This window comes from Dermacentor andersoni, chromosome 1 (assembly GCF_023375885.2).
Source record: "Dermacentor andersoni chromosome 1, qqDerAnde1_hic_scaffold, whole genome shotgun sequence".
In the NCBI taxonomy this organism is placed as follows: domain Eukaryota; kingdom Metazoa; phylum Arthropoda; class Arachnida; order Ixodida; family Ixodidae; genus Dermacentor; species Dermacentor andersoni.
Genome location: NC_092814.1, coordinates 206,307,804 through 206,325,009, shown reverse-complemented (window position 1 = coordinate 206,325,009; position 17,206 = coordinate 206,307,804). Strand labels below are relative to the sequence as shown.

The 17,206-nt window shown below is 49.3% G+C and overlaps 1 protein-coding gene across 7 annotated transcripts in view; it reads left to right on the top strand.

The window, feature by feature from the left end:
* The window catches only part of LOC126547453 (protein FAM13B), a 149,606-nt gene that overhangs the window by 91,412 nt on the left and 40,988 nt on the right, over positions 1–17,206 (top strand). For all 7 annotated transcript variants that reach the window (XM_055062992.2, XM_055062994.1, XM_055062993.2 and 4 more), the window contains exon 2: positions 16,778–17,067. The gene's annotated coding sequence lies outside the window, so the exon portion shown is untranslated. The remainder of the gene's footprint in view (positions 1–16,777; positions 17,068–17,206) is intronic.

Below are 17,206 nucleotides of genomic sequence, written 5' to 3'. Positions count from 1 at the left end.
GTAAGCCCAAACCACACGTATGTTTGCGGACGCGCGCAAGCTCGCGTTCACGTGCCCACGCATGCGCGGACGGTGCGGCATAGCTCGTACGCGGCGTGATCACTGGGAACATCTCCTCTCTATTATGGCGCGCTTGGGTTGCCTCGCCTCAGCGCGCCTGGCTGCGCAGCTACGGCGCGGAACGTTCAACTCTCAGTGAAGCAGATTTATATCATGCAAGAAAGTGGTTCTTCTTTCATTTTTGCCCTGATTTAACAGCTATAAAAATAAAACAATTACGTTCATAGATATCTAAGCATATTGAGACACTGTCGATAACAAAGTACGAAGCGGCGCCTGCCAAGGCAGCTGTGAGTGAGCGCGCGCGGTCGCACGTCTTTGTGGATGCAAACCGTACTCGCGAGGCGTGCGGACGCGAGCTTGCACGCGTCCGCAAGCGTACGTGTGGTCTCGGCTGTAGCCGTCATCGCCGCTGATTCCGTCTTGCGCGGAACTACGCTTCTCACGCTTTCGCCATACCCTCATCCTCCGCTTTCCTCCTTGCGCTTCGCTGTCGCCGTCTTTCATCCTTCGCTGCGCTTTTCTGCTCGTTTACGAGGGACGCCGACGCTCGCCGCAGGAACGGGCGCCTAGCGCTCTATATATAGTTAAAAGCTGCTTTGACTGCGCGTGCACTTACAAAGGCTTTCTTCGAACCTATCTGTGTAAACAAATGTTACTGTGTTTCACAAGGCTAAAAACGGATTTCAAGGCTTTCATCAGCCGGGGTCAGAGACATGCGCGATGACTTTTGCGGGCGGGTGAAATCGACTACGTGTTTTTGTCTCCCCCGCAGTGCTGCCGACTGAATGACGTCTTGGCATTCACGATGTAGCAGAGAGGAACGAATCTAAATTAACTTGCGCTGTGCTTATCGAGAGGCTGGAATAGACTCAGTACGTGTTGTTGTTGCGAATCTATATATAGGTGACCATGGCTTTTCAAGGTGCCTAAAAGATGGCTTTTCAAAGTGCCTGAAAGGCCCCGTCATTCAATACACCGGTTGATTTCATGCTTGGCCTAAGGAAAACAAAGAACAGTGTCGCGGAGTGCGAGCTTCCTGCGCAGTTATTGGGGCGGCAGGTTCCGTAAGGGCTTCTCTTGACGATCTTGTGTACATCGCGCGCAGCATGCGCTTGTCGGCCAATCGTGGAGACACGTGAGTGGTGTGAGAGGCCGCACCTGATGGCGCCGATACTTCCCGAATGAATGTCCGGTGCGCGTATAGGATACTGGTGCATTTCATACTGGTGCAGTTAAAACGATCCTAGACATCCTGCAGTACAGACAAGCATCGCCGCCATCTGTTTTACTGCCTCGCGTACGTCACTCACCTTCGACGGATGCCACCCGCGGCTTCTGTCCACGGTCGAAGAAGTGAATAAACAATCAGCCTGCATGATCGCGCACACGCCTCGGGGAAGCTAGCTTTTCTCTCTTTCTCCTTTCTTCTTTTTTTATGTTGAGAGGATCGCGTTCAACTCTCCTCCGGCCTGCTGCAGACGAATCCCGTGCACACGTTTAATGTGACCTTGTTTACAAGACTTTGGGATCGCTAGGTTAACAGGCGGAATTGAAACGAGGCGTTGCAGACTTGTCGCTCTGTACACGCTGCGCGGGGCGGCCGCACACGTGCACGGCGGCCCTGCGCCGCTCTCAATAAGCGTATTATAGCAACGGCAGCCTTATCGTTGCGCTGCACGCCTCGGGACGCCGATAAGCCTGCGCGAGCTATCGCTTAACGCGGCGTGCGCGTTCGCATCCGTATACTGTCGAGGAGTTAAGCGTATACATGCGAGCTGTGTTAACATAACCCGCGTCTGACCGCCCACTTGTCGGGCCGTTATTTATGGGTTATGTTGGCAGAGCTTTTCCGACGCTTCCCCCGTACCGTGGTTTGCATGCGATGTCCACATGGCCTCTTGCGGTGGTATGTACGGTGTAGAGCGGAATGTGTGAGATCATCGTAGACTCAGGTCTAGGCAGACCGCGCAGTTTTATTTGTCTACTACTCCGGTTCACAAGGTACGAGTGCAAGTGTTTTGCAACATCTGACGAAGGACGATGTCCGCTCGGAACACTAGCACAGAACAGGCATTGTCCCGATCGCAGTAGCACCGTTTAAGCGATCAACATGGCTGGCTTACTGAATCATATCAAAGTTCAATACATTAAAAAACGCGATATATATATATATATATATATATATATATATATATATATATATATATATATATATATATATATATATATATATATATATATATGTGTGTGTGTGTGTGTGTGTGTGTGTGTGTGTGTGTGTGTGTGTGTGTGTGTGTGTGTGTGTGTGTGTGTGTGTGTGTGTATATGTGTGTGTGTTGCACGGGCACGCGAAAAAGTGACATGGGACCTTCAGAAAATAATGCAAAAAGACTTATACAGCACAGGCGTTGCTCTTGACCAGCGAATACGGCGTGTTTCAGCGAACATAGGGAATTTCAGAACAGAATTCGAAATTGCGCAATAATCGCGCAAATGCTCTTAAACTGAATTTCTGTAACTTTATAATTATTGCTCGAGCGCACGAGATGCAGTTGTGGTATTGAACTTGTTCCCTTCGTGCTGATTGAAACTGAAAGCCATCGGCTGCGACCTACCCTCAGGGAAGCGCCACTTCACTATTCCTTGTGTCCGCCATAAGGCTGACGCGCGGGTCAATTGGTGGGTAAAGGTGTGCGTTCCGGATCACACGGTAACGGTGTCATCACAAGAGGAAGCGAACTGGGAAGCATGGGACTGAAGAAGAGTCGGAACACTTGTCGAGATTACGAAGTGAGCCCGTGTGTACCGGAACCGCGTTCCCGTTGAGCGCAGCGCTTACGGTGCTTAAGTCCCTATCTATAGTTGATAAGGGCCGCGCCCCTTAGCGCGCCAGATAACGCGGCATCCCGAAGATAGCACAGGAAAGCTAAAGAACGGGGCCTTTCGACAAAGGGCGAATTTGTCGCGAGTCAAGGCAGCGCCGCGGCTTGCGCACGTGAGGTCGTTATCAGAGGCAGGCGACTAGTCGGGATATGCCCCCCCCCCTCACCCTTCCCTGCATTGTTTTATTTCTTTTTTTTTATTTCTTACTTCTCGAAGGCCAGATTAGAGTCCAGTTACCTCCAAAACGAGTGGTCTCTTGAGAATAGCTCGTATTATCTGGTGCGTGCCGAGAGGTTGCGCGGCTGACCCATCCGGCTTTTTATTGTTCGCCTTATTCTTGTCCGGAATGGACGCGTACTGGCAGGTGCAAACACGCTGCTATCTCGTTTCGTGCGGTGGCCGATAGCGCATGATTACGCTCTTGAAAAGCAGCGCGGCAGTTCGGCGCGTGGTATATATGGCCACCGAGACTCCTACCGGATGATGGCGAGACGCAACCCCATGCCGACACGGCGTCTGGTATCGTCACGTGGTCTTGAACGCGCTCCGGTATATACGGCGTAAGCGGCTACCGGATGACGGTGAGGCTCGGTTCCAGTTTCACGGGCATCGATTCTCACCGCGATGTCGGCGCGTGGTCTTGAAACCCGCACCCTGGTTCGACGTATAATGTGTCTGTCCGTGGGACGCTGCCGGATGGTGACTAGGAGGCACAACTCCGGTTTCAATATTCTTCCATTGTGCTGCGCGCATGCGCTATGATGCCGCCCCGTAGTCTTGAGTACACGATGTATACGGGCAGCATGAAGGACGATGACGCGCCGAACCTCTGTTTCGCCGGCCCCGGTTCGTACGGTGGCGGCCCCGCGCGGTATAGGAAAATAACCCGCTCGTAGTGTGTGTAGTGGGACCACGGGGCGCTGCCGGACCATGCGCCGGATGGACTCCGGTTCCATTTCCATAGAGGTAAAACGCGCGTAAAGCGTGTCGTGTGGCCCACGTTCGTCTCGTCGTGTTCCGGTCCTTGCTTTGATGGCGTTCACCGCGCGCGCCATCATCATCTCGGCGTCATAATAAGGCATGCGATCGTGACGACGGGACCCTTGCGTTATCTGCTTACAGGACGCACTGCCTCGCAGAGTGTACTGCTTACAGGATGTAATTCATATACGTACAGGCATAGCAAAAGAGAGAGAGATGTTTGTCATCAAGTAACCACAGATAAAGCAGGCTCCTAAGTCGGCTTTCTAGCGACATTTTCTTAGCTCATTTCACGGCTTATGGGGAGTGTGTACAGGACTACTCTCACTTGACTCTTTATAGTAAAGCGTCGGAATTGCTTTCCGTGACAGTTATTTCCATGACCAGGTTATATGTTTTTAAAGAGGCACTGAAGATAAACACTAAATCAGTTTAGACTGGCGGATAATAAATTCCAAACTTTATGTTCGTTAGTTTTACGGTAGGTGTTTGCCGTTACTAGAAGAGAAAATGGAGGCAAAACCTCCATGTTTCGAATTTCGCGCCGGAACACCTACGCCAGTTTATCTGTGTGACGTCATTTATTGCGCCGTCTTTTCTCGCATTTCGGCTGATGTGGCGCAGTAAAATCTGCAGAAACGCGTGCTAATGTCTGTCTGTGGCTCTTTTCGAATACAATGTAGTCTATCGATAACGCAGACGCTTTAAAATATAGGACGTCACGACGAGCTGGTGCGGGGACTTTCATCGTCAGCCGGCTTTCGGGTTTGCGTTTCTTTCTGGCTTATCAAGCCTCCTTTCGAACTAAGAAGGGCATTGTAGAGGAGGCAGTTCTCTAAAACAGCTCCACATAGTCTTCGGTTTAGTATTCCTTTAAGAGACAATGATGTGGTGGTTCCGAGCAAACCTTCGGCACTTGAGCCGTACAACACAGACAGAGAAAGGCCGAAGCGTTGCTGGGTTGTCACTGGTGTGTGATGACGTGTTGCGCCTTAGTTTCACCCGTGGAAATTCAGCAATGAGTCAATTCACTGCAACCTGCTCGGCACAGTTGCAGACAGTGGCTTGCCTTAGTGGAAAATACGAAAAGACGCACATCGTTAGCTGTGCTTGTGCCATCGAGGCTTCTTTAGTTGGCGTCGCTTTCCACCAGGTTCTGGGCGCAACAGCGGCAGCCGTGCGCCGTGATCGTCTGGAAGGAAGCCTTCGACGCGCTCTGTCCGCTGACACTCCTGGAGGCGGCCAGAGGCCGTTGGAACCGGGCGCCCGTCGCGGACTTCTCGGCGCGGTCGGTTGTGAGCACGCTTCGCTTGACTATGAAGACCCGTCGCTCTGTTTACTCGCTGTAGGCGCGCCTTTGCCCCGTCTCATGACTTCGAACAGCAGCCGTGGCACTAGTCCTACGCCCCTCGCACATTTTCAAGCAGCATTCGGGGAACGCCATAACGTGATACGCAAGTTCCTCGTGATTGGAAAAAACGCGTGTGTGCACAGGCTTCCATGTCGCCTTTCTCTTCCACGGTCACTTGAAGAATACGACTCGTACTTGGAGAGAAAAGAGCGACGTAAAACCACAGAAATACTAAAAGACTTCGGTATCAAAATTACATGCCGTGGCTACCGGCCAGGTCGACCACCTGACCTAACGCACACACACACACATATATATATATATATATATATATATATATATATATATATATATATATATATATATATATATATATATATATATATATAGAGAGAGAGAGAGAGAGAGAGAGAGAGAGAGAGAGAAAAAGCAAGCAAGCAAGACAGAAAGAAATTACACGCTTGTATGGTCTGCCATAACAACCAGCAGAGAATATGCAACCATTATTCGACGAGCAGACATGTACTTACAGTGCATTCGTGTGCAGTGTGTCCGTATCACTATACGGACACTGCATAAAAGGCCATCGTGGAACACTTTTCTGCATCTACTGCATCTACCGGAAAACAGTCGCACACTGTGTCTGGAGGCCCAAGGGTCTTTAGCCAGTAAAGCTGCGCCTCAGCAGCTCGAAGCAGTGAATCGTGCCGCCGGAGACTCTAGGACAGATCAGATGATCGTATGACTGCTTCCCGTTAAACACTTCGATACTGTATTGTGCGATAATTTGCAAAGAGAGAGAAACAGAGAACGGCTCCGTAGTCGCCAGCTGGAAGGCCTCAGCCGTGCCTAGACGCATTCGTCTTTCCTCTGCTGCGCGCCACGATACCATAACTGAACACTGAAACTGACCTCTTGCGGCTCATGGAGCTTATCTAAACACAAATGTTACAAACACGCCAGCAGCTCGGAAGCATGGTCGCTATTCTGCTCACGACATCCGCACTTCAAAAGCTGCGTCATTTATATTTAACCGAATCCTCCAGAAACGACGGAACTTCATCCTGAAACACGTTCACAGCGCCCAACTCATTGTCCATCCCAAGTCTAAGTTTGATGATATACTTTCATGCCAGAAGGGTTATCTTTTGTCGTTATAAAAATGGTGCTGCTGGTTGGACGTAAGTCGCATCAACTTGAATAGAGCAACCTTTGCAGTGAGCCTGAGGAAATTGCGAAGCCGGAACCAATGTTTTCCATTTTGGAAACTTTCTTCTTTTTAAAAATATTTTTGTCAAGTAATAATAATAACGCTTACTCTTTTCCCTGTTTACGTGAAACCACCGAGAACGATACCAGCGCCTGTGTCTGAGCCACGCGTGGCGTATTCCGAGGCTGCCGCCGTCTGCAGCGTCGCGTATGCCCACAATTGCTGTGGCCTCTACAGTTATGCGAGCCGCTGTAGATGGACAAAAGCAGCGCAGTCATCGCGCCAGAAAGTGCATGTATAATTATCTCTTTCGGGAATAAGAAAGGCTTTATACGGGGCTGCATCGGTCTTCTTCCTCTGATAGCTCTTTGCACAAGAAACTGTCCCTCTAGGCACTTCCGCTCGGCGTTACCGCCAGGTCGGAAAGAAGATGGCATGAATGTGCACGTGCCTTGTTCTCTTTTGTATGGTCGCGGCGCTACCTGCAGTGCGCCGGCTCGTTTCCCCGCTAAGCCGATTTTCGAGAGAGCTTCGAGTGTGTGTGCAGTAGTGGAATGGGCGTCTTTCCCCCGCCTGGGGGGGGGAAGGGAGAAAATGAGAAGAATTGCATATGAGGCAGGCGTATCACGGTGCGAAAGGCCTCGACCCCGTTTCGTCCGCGTGTTTACGTGTCTTTGCCCCCCTCCGCCCGTAATAGACTGCTCGGCAACGCACAACGTGTCTGACGAGACGACCCCGGCACTCGGGGCGAAGGACGGTTTCTGAGAAGGGCACGCTCAGTACACTGTGGCCGAACCCTTCGTGCGCTACGTCGTGGTCGCTGGAAAGTGTGCTTGTGCCGTCGTCCCTGCTTTATGGCTACCTGTACCTGCCAGTCCGTCGGGCGCACGATCGTGAGTGGTTATAGCGTTTCTCTCGCACGGACGCAGGCATGGATACCCCCACGCGCGCATAAACGTTTGCAGCCTGAATGTCCAGCGAGAAGGAACGTCAAATAGTGGACATTCGCACTCGCTGGACATTCATGCTCTGTCTGATCGCGCAGAAGGGGTATCATATTTTGTCTCGCGGAAGGCGCAGGTGCCATTCAGTACTGTATGTGCGGTGTTCTTCGCATTTTGGCTCTTGTGTAAGGGTGTGTGGATCGCTATTTTGGAAACCGAATTTGATAGTGATGGTGCCGAAGCGAATGCGAACCAAAGGGTGATGACACCGAACGGAAGAGTGACGACACCGGAGTCGAGTTGTTTTCGAATAATTTCCTAGTACGATGAAAACATGTCGAATAACTTTAGCATTGGGAACCTGCTGCGGTGGCTTAGCGGCTGTGGCGTTGCGCTGCTAAGCACGAGGTCGCGGGTTCGACTCCTGGCCGCGGGGGCTACATTTCGATGGAGGGGAAACGCAAGAACGCTCGTGTGCCATGCATTGGGTGCATGCTAAAGAGAACCCCCCAGAAAGTCAAAAATTAATCCGGAGTCCACACTGTACGACGTGGCTGCTAAACATGTCCGGGTTTGGGCTTGTAAAACCCCGGGATTTTGTTATTATTATTTCTTTTTTTAACAATTGCGCTGGCCGGCTCTGTACCTTTGTGCCACTGATTCGCGATATGGCGGGGAAATAACGGCAGTTTATTTCAGATACGCTTCGAGAACTACTTACGTTATTCAGAGAACATACGTTATTCGAGAACTATTCAGAAAAAAATATTCGAAATTATGAATGCGCTTAGATTCGAGGACTCAAATGTCAACTGATCGATTCGAATAGCAAGCTTTTTTTCGTTTCGCTATTCGGAGTGTTCGTACGTACCTACTATTGTTTTGATGTCCCGTTTAGTGAAAATTAGTCGCCGCTTAAAGGGCCCCTCACCAGGTCTCGCCATTTCGAGCTGACAAGCGCAGAGCATACAATGCGCGCTAACAATCGTGTTTACCAAGAACTGCATCGCTACGCGCCGCGCAAAGGCCTGAAATTTCAATCCGAACGCCGTTTCCCCTTTCCCTCGCGGCGACCGCGCCCGAAGCTAGACGGTGACGTACTCATTTCCCTGCGCCTACGTACTCGTGTCCGCAGTGTGACGTCGCTCGTGGTGTTACGTGACTTCGAGAATTATTCTAGGCAACATCTGTTATTTTTGTGATCTGTTGCTTGAATGGATGATTTGAAATTTAAAGGAATAATAAATCACACAAACGGAATGTCTGCGTGTTTTTTGTTTTACTTCGTGCCGAAGCAAGAGACATGTACTTCCGCTTCGTCTGCTTGTTCCCTCGGTCGTGCAGTCACGTGCGCAGGTACCAAAACTGTCATTTTCTACCGTGTTCCAGCGCGTGATCATGCTCTGTGATTAGTGTAGTGTAGTATTAGTGTAGCACTGAACTATCCCGCTAGTACTGTGTCCTTGCGCACAGCGCGCAAAATCGTGAGCTGTGCGAAACGAGGCTGTCACAACAGCTCGCGCGCAACGCCGTCAGCAAAAGTGCGCAGCGCCAAAAAAAAGCGAGGAGCGAAAAAAAAATGAAGGCGGGGCCCGTGACGTATGCGTCACGCGATCCTCGAGGTCCGGTATGGGAGAACGCAGGGATGGAATTTCGCTTGCGCACGCTGGGCGGGGTAAGTGGAGAGAGCGTCTATGTTTGCGGTGAAGCTCGCCTGTTGAAATCGTGGGTTCGCGGCACTGAATATTTCTCTCTTGGCTTTCTTTTTTTTTTTTTTTGTGTGTGTGTGTGTGGCAGAACGTTTCCTAGATTACACGTAAGAACTTCCAGCGTATAACCAAAATTTGCTATGGGGTCTGGTGAGGGGCCCTTTAAGGGAATCAAAAGTGGGCGAAAAGTATGGAGAGCGTAGCAGTTTACACGACGCCCGGCTTTGATGATTCAGAGCTAATTGCCAGGATCCCACGCTCCTTCAGAGCGTCTTGGTCCCATTCGAATGCTCCACCGCTTCGGTTACGTCGCTAACTTGTACCTACGGCACGGGGTTGTGGAACTGACGTAAGAGGGTGCAAACATGCGCAGCCAGCGGAAATGTAAAAAAAAAGAACGATCTGGGAATGCGCGCCGTTCAGCCTAGTATTTGTATTTTTCTCAATGGGCACCGCGTACTCATATTTTCAGTTTGCAAGCTTTAAAACCGCGTGCCTTTGTTTATTGAAAAGCTAATGGCACTGGCGACCGCTTACTCCAGGAAGTTGTGCTTGCATGTCGATGAAATGAGTCAGCATCGGGTGGGAGCTGCCAGACTTGGTAGTAGCGTGCGCTACTTGACGACCTGGCAATTCAGCATCTGGCCCAGCGCGACCGTTCAATCAAGTTCTTGATCGAGTGTCTGTGTTAGTAGCTGCGAAACTTTCGTAACAGTTACAATTCCGAATGAATGGGTATTGTCTAGAGCCAGGGAACGCCTGCCGGATATGTGTATCTTGAGCACAAAGGCTATACAGGTTGTACAAGGAATGATGAAAACATAAATAAAAAGCGCATTCACTCTTGCAGCTTGTTGTAGATCGTTGACATTATGCCGATGTGTTGTCGCACCAACAGGCACCTACCCAGAATTCTTTTTCGGGGGGGGGGGGGCGACCCAAGGTAACTTTTCTGTGCAAATGAGGGGGGGGGGAGTACCTTTACTAGTGTAAATGTGAATAATGTCCACTGTTTGCCATAAAAACGCGTAAACCCGCAGAAGAGAAATGAAATAAGGTGTATCTCACAGGTATACGCCTGTGAAATGGACCTCTCCTTTGCTTGGCAAACAAGGAACCACATCAAATGGACTCGCGCAGGAAAAACAGTGCCAAGAACAAGTAAACAAGCGAAAGTGTAAAATAAAGATTTCTAGTAGCGTTCTTTTTTAATTAGCTCTGGAAGAAATACAGATAAATATATATTTGTTGAAAAATCACAGTTCTTTTGGGCCCCTCGTTTACTACTCAACCAAGTGCCAAAGCCGACTCGTATTGTTATTTGGGAAGTTGCGTAACGATGCGTGGCTGCCAGTCCCGTACAACCGCATAGAGCGCAGGACGCTGCGGTTCTAGGCGTACTGCGCCCACCCCGGAAGGTGAGAGAAACACCCACATAAGCATAGCTAAGAAGTGGCGACGTCAGGCGGTGAGACTGATAACTGTAGAAGCGTTATTCAAAACACATGGAATCATTCTCCACTTCTGGCCGCATTTTCTCTATTTCTTCTTAAATAAAAAGATGTTGATTCATAAATAGTTTCACAAGCAACGGTTAAATTTGTTCATTTTCGTTTTTCCTTCCTGTTTGGCTGTTGCCTCGGCTCTCTCTCTTAGTAGATCGCTTAATTTCTCAACTCCTTGCGACTCTTGTTTCCAGTTGCCAATTTCACATGAAAAATGCTGTACACTTACGGAAAAACCAGACGAGGTAACAGGTGACATTCATATTCCTTATGGGTTTAACAGCGTAAACAGAGGTTGAACTAACGAAGCAACAGCGATGCGCGTGACCGTTGCAACAGATGGTGACAACTGAACGCATCTCGAGTTAATCGCGCCCGCTCCGAATCGATGAGAAAACTGGCCTTCACACCCCAGGAGATGCCGATAACTACCGCGATCCAAACGGTGGGAAAAAGGCAGCAACATGTTGAGCGCCGAATAGCTGTCGAGTCTCATGATTGATTTGGCGGCGCTTTAGCAATGTGTGTAAGGAGTTGTGGCGCGGGCACGTACCCCCCCTGGGTACGTGCCTGCGTACCAATGTCCATTAAATAAGCTTGTGCCGATGAGCTTATGAGCGATGAAAGTAGCACTGATTCGCGTTTTTGAAAAAGCAATTTTGGAACGGCTAGGTTATTGTCTTTGTTGCGCCAGCTCCGGTAGGGTGCCCCATTCTAGCCACCCTATAGCTCCGCGGGACGTCAAAATTTTGTGAAAGCCATCGAGATAGCGGCGATAGCAGCGAGCCGTCTCCACCTTGTTCGTCGGCGTAAATATTGTGACACTTTTAATTGCGGGCATCCTTTGTCGACAGTGTGGGTTGTATATTTGCCAAGTTATTCTACGTCTTTCGACAGCCCGTCGCCAACCCTTTACGCGTACCATACATACCTGTATATAAGCACGTCGCGAGCGCTTACACGCTGTCCTTTTTGCGATTTCCTCTCTGCGGAAGTGTTGTGCTCTCACAGCCAGGTGGTGTGAACGGCTGCATTTGAGAGGTCCGAGCGCTTTCTCTCGTTCCTCTCCACATAATCTGTAATATATGCTTGCGTTGCGTTCAATCGCTCGATTGCTGCGTCGACGAAGTCCTCCTTTTTCGCTCGTCTGTCACAGCGAGTCCTGGCGCATGGAACTGTAACCTGGTTTACCGCTAGTGGGCGACCCGCTCGAGCGGCACCATACGGCGGACACCTCCCCGTGCATATCAGTATGCACATACGGAAGCAGCGAGCGAGCTGTGTCAAAGCACGGCGGCCCTGCAGAGTGCGTGGCTTCTCCAGCGGCGCCTTCACACGCCTTGGTGTACGCGCAGATATTTGCGTTCGCGTGTTTGTCTGTTCATGCCCTTGCCACATATGTTTGCACACTCTCGAGAGATAAGGCTTCTGCGTTAATTTAAATCCAGCGCCGGACGACGTATGGAGTGCTCCGTGTCCGGAAGGAGTGGAGTCGCGCATTACATGTTGTTATTCAGTGAAATAAATGTGATTAGTGGGGTATACCCGGATGTCCCACATAACTTGAGACAAACTTTAAAAATGTGCAATTGGACAGAGCCGAGGTAATGTTGTTTGCCGTCGCTTAGAGATACTCAGATCATTTTTTGCACTCCGCCTAATTACATATTCTTAATTGATCAACTTCTCAAATGTTATATTTAGATTAAAAGTGTCAATAGAGAGTTTTAGAATAGGGGCCCCAAACGTTTTACGGCCCCAAAGAAATAGCGTCGAAGCCACTGCGCATGCGCGAGACGCAAACTTCGTTTGGGTTTTGCACTGGGAACGCTATTTCACCGATTTAGCGGGAGCTCAAATAGCGTTCCCAAAAGCTTTGCGTCAACAAACATGGCGGCACCCATCGAAGCGACGGCTCTAACCTAGCACCAAACCGGGTTCGATTCGCGGTAACGCGTGAAGTTCGCAAGCTAGGAGAAGTAACTGCAGTTATCGCTTTCTCTCAACTAACGTGTGTTATGAAGATTGATTCATTAGACGCCTCTTGATTCCGAATTCGAGTGTGGATTTTATGGCTCGTAGGCCTAACACGGCTAAGCTTGGCTGGTGAAGGCACGTAAAGTTGGTTTTGTTGCTCAAAACTAAGCACAACTAATTGTTTGCTGCTTGAAGAATAACCTCTTAATTGTAATTAAACGCGAATACACGCAAGTCAAATTTACTATTCATATCATAAAACGGTATATTTTATTTAATTATTTCTAATAGCTTTTCTTTGACGCCTAGTGGCGCTGTCAGCGCAAGACGCTATCCGCAAACGTAAAACCTTATTCTAAAACTCTTCACTCCTGCGTGCCCCAACGCTAACACCCGCAAAACTCTTTGGGGCCCCAAAATGTTGGGGCCCCTATTCTAAAACTCTCTAATGAGAAAATTGCAGAGCAACATGAAAAAAAAAAAAAAAGAATTGACGACCATTCCACTCTGTTCAGCTGGAATAGCAGCGAAAGCTGACGACAGTCAAAGCTCTCAAACGAAAAGCAAAGTGCATTCGCTGCCATTCCATCTTCACAGAGTGGATTTTTGCGTTGCGAGTCTGGCGTCGTTGCTCGTTCGGAGGTGCCTGGGCCCGCGATTGTCGCGGAAACGTTCTTCGTCGGTGGTCGTTTCGCGCCGGCGCCGTTTACATTCTCGTTGCTGTTCCCTCCAGCGCTCTTCGTGCGCATGTTGTTCTTCGGGTGTACGAACTATACGTGTCCGCCCCATCGATAATGCAGCTGTTTTCTCTCCTGCTTATGTACCACGATAACCTTGACGTCACGCTATTGTTCACGGCGAGCGTTCTAATGTGTTCCGCATTTTGACATCTGCGCCGCCGCACTGCACCCGTATGGGTTTGTTAGAAATCGTTAAGTCCGTTTCTGTTGCCGGACGCCGAAAAAACTACGGAAGGTTAGTCATATACAGCTTTCATTGTTAGAAAAAGAAAAAAACTCCCGACGCAGCTTTTTGTTGCTCAATACGCACTGCATAAACTTTTTTTTCCTTTTTTTTTGTATTTACCAAGCGTGAAAGAATATAGGCAAAGTGCCTCAGCGGCACTGCCTGCATGATCGCGCGGCTCACTGGCTCCACGGCCTCCAGGGGCGGCTGCTCGCTCTGGCGTGCCCGTTGCACTGTTGTCACCAGTGTAGCTGTACTGGCGTACTACTGATTACAAGCAGCGCCAGCCGCCGTAGATCGATTGTCACCGGCGCGCGCTCGTATGCATGGTGGCTCGCTTGGATACAGGAACGATCGTTCAAGAGGCGCGGTCAACGCCGGGTACACTTAAACGTGTTCAAGTTCCTGTGCTGCGGTTGTTTACTTGCTCTGCTGCACCTGCTCTGGATGCGCATTCAGCTGTGTTTTCGTAGCGCTCGCATACGACACGTACCCGTCAAGCCACCTCTCGCCTACAGCAGGGATTTTCACCCAGCTCGTTGCGGGAAAATGGGTACTCAGAACTGGCCCCACAGATAATGGCATTCTTAAAGCGCGTATTCGCTGGCTGAAGGCGTTGTCGTGTGGTAGGTTGTACGTGGCTCGCCCCCTCCCCCCCCCCTTTTTTTTTTTCTTTTGCTACGATAGTAATTGTCTCGCAAGCGATGATTTACAAGCGTGTACGGTGGGAAACATTGAAACATAGGTAAAATGTGCGTTGTTCGCTGAGCCAACTGAGCCAAGAATGTGTGCGCGATATGGAAATTATGAGTGAGTGGCTTGGCACAGGCAAATGTGCGCTGCCACCCCCGGCTGAAAAGAAATACACTCAATCCGCACACTGTTATATTACACGACATACATGTGCACCGTTGCAGAGTCCGGTGGATTGTAGTATAATAGTCACGGGCGCCATGCTGCTGCCTAGTCGCCTTGGTCTCGAAGAAAGGTTTGTTGACAGTCGGCGTGCGCGGGTTTTTCGGTAGGCCGGCATTAGCATTGATTTCGTGCTTGCCGAACGGCTATCTGTGCCACCGGCGTGCACTTTCCGCCGCCGCGGTAGTACACGTGCCCTCGGTCTAAGCTGCCCGCACCGCATTAGTACGAGAGAGGAAATTGGCGTGCCGGGCGCGAACGGCTTTGACTGAGTGAGCGTGAAGCTGGCGTTGATCAGAGTGGAATGATACGGCAAGCGCCGAGCTTTCATGCTGCGCATGATTTGTCGGTTCGGAACGCTTTGCTCCCGTATTTAGAAAGCAAAGCGAGCATTGGACACCGCTGAACGTTCAGAAATTTGTAAGTGGGACTGAAGTTTTCTGATGTATTCCAGATTTTCTTCTTTTCCTTCTGCTTCGCGAGTTTCTCATACCAGCTCCATCGTGTGCCTTGATGCCCACATTTTTAATGCAAGAGCATTGCTTGGCTTATTGTGCAACCCCACTGTCATCAGAAAGCTGTGGCAGGTCTTCATCTAAGTAAAAAAAAAAAAAAAAATGACGCGGCTACGGTCAGAATTCGATCCTTTGCCTCACCGCCACTGGTACTGCCCTGTAGCCGAGCGCACCATTGCTTTTTTTTTTCTTTTGATTACATGGGAGCAGAAAGTGGGACTGAAGTTTACCAGATTTTCTTCTTTTTCTTGCGCTATAAACTTCTGCTTCGTTAGTTTCTCATACCAGCTCCACTGCGTGCCTTGATGCCCACATTTTTAATGCAAGAGCATTGCTTGGCTCATTGTGTGACCCCGCTGTCATCAGAAAGCCGTGGCAGATCTTCATCTAAGTAAAAAAAAAAAAAATGAAGCAGCCACTGTGAGAATTCGATCCTCTACCTCGCCGCCACCGCCCGTAACTGAGCACGCTAATCACTCCCCCACCATTGCTTTTTTTTCTTCTTTTTATTGCATGGGAGCAGAATTCTGAACAAAACAAGAAAAATAAAGTGCAATAGAAATTTATGGTGACTGAAAGCATTCAAAAGTCAGGCAAGCACATGCAAGCACCCATCAAAGGCATCCAGTCCAGCATTATTTCTTGTACAGCATACACACCACAAACATAACAACAGATTCCTGAAAAAATGCTGAAACACCGCAAAGCACTTTGCCACCATTGCATTGAACCACTGCTGCAACAAACGACAGTGATGAATATCTCCGACGCTGTGCACTTGGTTGGGCTCTGCCTGATGGGCGATTCACTAGATGGCAGTATTCATGTACAGGAATCTGCCTTCGGCTCTACGCTGCAGCACATCCATGCTTGTCGTAGGTGACTTCAATCAGGAAACACGTTCATCAGTGCGATGCATGCTGATCTCAAATTAAGATGTACTCGCCTTTCCAATAGATGCAATCACCACTTTGCGAGGCACCGGAATTGATTTCACATTCGAGAACATGCCATGCACAGTGCATGAAGTGAGGTATGCATCGACTTACTACTACAATCACAAGGCCATGCTACTGTCGATCATCATGGACCCGCAGATGCTGGAGCCAGAGCCATGGTCAACAATGATGAATAAGATGCAACGGGCTTCAGGTACCCATTGGACGATGACTATGGCATCTCCCCAGAGTATGAGGTGGAGTTTGCGAAGAAGCCAATGAAAAAATGTAGTGTCAACACCATGGTGCCGCTCGGAAGGGTACTGTCATTGCTAAGCAAAGTGGTTTCATCGTGTTGAAAAGTGGTGTCACCAAGAAAGAACATTCAACCCAATGTGCGTGAAACACTACTTGGATGAGAACTTCGCAAATAAAACTCGGCTGAGAGATCACAATATAACTGGTTTGGTGTCTTGCGTTGCTGCAGCCTCTTAAGCAGCAACATTACACTCATAAACATAACGCAGCACTAAACTCGGCAACATTTCGCCGCAACACTAAATTCAGCGACATAACTCAGTAACAAACTCGGCTACAAGTGATGCTCTCGGATTTACACATAATTGCCTAGGTGCCCCCGTAGTATTTTTCTTTCCTTCTTCTTTAGCTTCCAAGAGCTTTCCTATGTTGCATTTGCACCATTTGATAATGCTCTGTGGGCTTGGATTATTTTTTCCATATTTTATATGAGGATGTTATATTTGATAGTGTACCACAATATGCAGGGTACTTATTATGCATCTCTCCTCATATTTTGCAGGAGAGCCCCGTTGTGCCCGAGTGCTGTTGTGTCTAGGTGACGGCGTACAACACGTGAACAGTGTCGGGCCCGAGGAGCCACTAGAGTTTTAACCAGCAGCCACCGTGACACGAATGCTGTCACTGCGGCTGGTCTCCTGCCGGTTCCTCAAGCAACCATAAGAAGGGGACTACTTGAGACGTTTCAGTGTTGCCATGTAACTCACTCATTCGTTGTGCTTCACCAAGTGTGTTGTGTTCCTGTGATCCATTATTCATCACCTCGTCTTAGTAACATCATCATACTGACCCGTGAGTACACTTGTTCTCATTTTTATGGGCCCACTTATATTCAGTGCTTCTATAGCTCGCAGACTTTTTCTGCCTGTGAAAGCAAGTTAAGCTATGGAACCGAAGTGCACGCATGGCACCGCTGCTGGCGATAGTTCCA